General features: G+C 45.1%; 1 long non-coding RNA gene across 1 annotated transcript; it reads left to right on the plus strand.

The window, feature by feature from the left end:
• The first annotated feature begins 1,860 nt into the window (after positions 1–1,860).
• On the plus strand, positions 1,861–2,835 carry LOC120021786. The gene is made up of 2 exons (XR_005472547.1): positions 1,861–2,022; positions 2,188–2,835. It is a non-coding gene; the product is annotated as an uncharacterized LOC120021786 (long non-coding RNA).
• Positions 2,836–3,218: the final 383 nt, after the last annotated feature.

Here is a 3,218-nt window from a genome sequence, read left to right on the forward strand (position 1 = left end):
ACTTTCAAAACGTGCACCCGGGGGCCCCAGGACAGAGTTTAGGAAACCCTGGTCTGTGTCAACCTCCAGCGTTATTAAGAGTGGTGTTAAAATGTCAGCTTGCAGTGCTGTAAAAAAAAAATGGGTTTGGATTCGTTAAAATGTCAGCTTCTATTGCAGTGTCCCACCCTCTTTGACAGGTGAGTTTAAAAAGGGGTAAACAAAAATTGGTCCAGAGGTTTTAAAACCAGGCTTTAAAATATATACGGGAGTAGAAGTTGATAAATTCACAATCAAAATGCAACAGATATCCACTCTAAAATGGTTTTAAAAGTGATACAATTATTTAAGAAGCACAGAGAGGCCGGTGCTGGATAAAAATCTGTGCGAGTCTGTTTGTTCTTCTTGAATCATTGTCTTCAGTGACGGGTTCCCCACCGACGTCAGGGTAAACTTGCGCCCCAGAACAGCCATCTTCTCCTGCACTGTTCTCAGTCCTGACATCTGGTGGATATAGCGGGTATTGTACACGTGGGGAGTCTGTATGCCATCCTGATTGCCAGGGTCTTTTTTTGTGTGCATTCCCACGTTGCTCCAGGCTGGACAGGCATATTCATACAGGGGTCTGATATAACTCTCTGATAGACTTTGATGACAGTTCCGGGGGTGGTTTCTCCTTTCTTTCTGCAAAGCACCCTCAGGTGGTTCAGTCACTTCCTTCCCTCATTCTCCAAGCACAGGAGCTTCCTGTTCACTTGCCTGTTTTTCTTGAGGTGCTTGGAGAAGAGGATGCACTGTGTCTTGAGAGGGTTGAGTTTAACCCACCACATGTCTCTATTTCAGTTATTCAGTTCTGTAACTTCTTCCCAGCATGTGCAAAGGTCTTTGAGGCCGCCCAGTAGCAGAGGTCATCCGCAAACTGGGAGACCTGTCTCTCTCTCTTGGATGGAAGTAATTAATATCACATATATACATTAAACAGTAGAACGCTGAGGGTGGAGCCTTGGGTTACTCCTGCCTCTGGAAAGAACCTGGGCGATGTGGTTTCTCCCACCCTCACCACTATCTCCCGTTTTATATATTTCTTAAATTCAAAAATGTTTAAGAGTGACCAACTGAGTGGGGAGTTTCTGGTTATATAGCTGGGTCTGATATGACATATGATATATAGCTGGGTCTAATATTATACATGATTTATAGCTGGGTCTGATATGATATATAGATGAGTCCATTGTGACACATCTTGTCAAAGGCCTTCTCGACGTCAAAGAACATCGCTACTGTGACCTCTTTCTTGTTCTATTCTTATTCTTTTAGTTTTTTATATTCTTTCGTTTTTTTAACCCTCTTATGTTTGTTGAGTGGTATATATTTCTGTTTTTTTTCTGTGAAGGGCGTTGCATTCATGTCTGAAATGTGCTATATAAATAAAGCTGGATGATTTGATATCGGCCAGCCTCAGGATGTTATCGGTGGTGGATCTTCTTCCTCAAGCCGGCCTGGTGCACCCAGAGGACCCCCATGTTGTCAGTGTCTCTGAAGCCAGCACCCTCTCCAGGAACCTCCACAAGTTGTTAAGAAGGCTGATGGGCCTATAGTTGGCTGGCTGGTGGGGGTCTTTACCTTGCTTGGGGATCATGGTCACTACTGCTGACTTCCAGGGCTTTGGAAAGTGACCAACATGGAGGCAGAGGGTGTAGAGGTCACAGAGATGGGAGTGGAACTCAGGGGAGGCCGCTTTGAGTTGGTGTCCTCCCCTGGTGCCTTGACTTTTAACTTCTTGATGTGTCTCAGCAGTTATTTTATGGTGACGGGTGTAATGAGGGGTGACTAGTGACCTCTGACCTTGTCTTCATGTACTCTCTCCTCAGCTTCCTCTTCTGCTGTATGAGGTGGAGTACTGGAGGAGGAGGTGCCTGGGGCTGCCCCTGGGCTTCATGGAGACCCTGTCTGGCTTTCAGGAGGACTTGGCCCATCTGGACAGTCCTTTGGGATAGGGGTTCTGGGTTACATGGGGGCAGATCAAGGCTCTGGGTGGTTATGGTGAGTTTTAAGGTTTCCCAGTCTGCAGTTTTATTGTGATCTTCTCATTACAGACTGGGCTTGGAGGCAGACCTTAACATGTGATGACAAAACAAGAGAACAAATTAACAGAAATTACAACATATCTTAAAGCCACGCCCCTACTAAGCCACCTCTCCCCTCCAGGGTTCCTCCAGGAACACGTTGCTACATCGAACCATTAAAGGTTCCTCAAGAAGCGCTCAACTAACCGAAGGTGCAAATATGAACCATTGATTAGCAATGTTTCCTTCAGGAACTCCAGGGCTTCCTTGAGTAGCCACGAATTCTAAGAGTGTACTGCCTTCTCTCTCTCCTCTCCTCTCTCTTTACCTGATGCATAAGAATCATAGCCACCAGAAACACACCTTGTGTTGCTTTGCTGTAGTTTGACCGTGCATGGTGAGAATATCCTGGAAAATTTGGTGAAAGGTGCTGGATGGCAGGCAGCTAGGTGTCTGTTTCTAATTAGTGTAGCAAACGTTCTTTTGGAGTACTCCGGTTCTCTCTCTCTGAAAAATAATAATTTCTCTCCCCCCTGCATCTATTTCCTCCTCCTTCTCTCTCCCATCTATCTCCCTCATTAACAGTGAAAGAGAACCATTAGGGGACCACCTAATTCTACTACATCCTTCCTCTTCTCCTTCCTCTTTTCCTCTCTCACTCCTAGCCCTGTTTTCCTCTTTATGTAACACCCGTTCATCCCTCTCTCTGATCTGTCCGGTCTGTTTAAGAGGAGTGTGAAACGTGACTGACGGGCAAGAACTACAGAATAAAGCCGCCAGTTAAAATCAAGGAACGGTTGTGCTCGTGGTTACTGGAGGGAGCGTTGATCGACATGGTAATGGGTCTATAGTATTGGAGAAAAGTTGAAAAAACTGACCCTCCGTTACATCTTGACGTGTCATGTCGTAAAGTACAGCACGCATAAAGCAACTATTTCTGTCTTACAATCTCTCTCCACCAGGTGTAGCACTTCTCTCATTGTTTACAAACAATAAATGGACAGTGACGGTGCTAAGGGGGGGATATCTAGTCATTTTTTTCGTTATCATTGCATGCGATCATCATTCTCAAAGCCGCTGTTTACTTCTAAGATCCCTTTAGCACCGCCCTAAAAACCCGATTCAAATTCGACACAAACCTTCAAATAGGTATGTAATGACACATTATATAAA

This window comes from Salvelinus namaycush, chromosome 26, assembly GCF_016432855.1.
Source record: "Salvelinus namaycush isolate Seneca chromosome 26, SaNama_1.0, whole genome shotgun sequence".
Taxonomy (NCBI): Eukaryota; Metazoa; Chordata; class Actinopteri; order Salmoniformes; family Salmonidae; genus Salvelinus; species Salvelinus namaycush.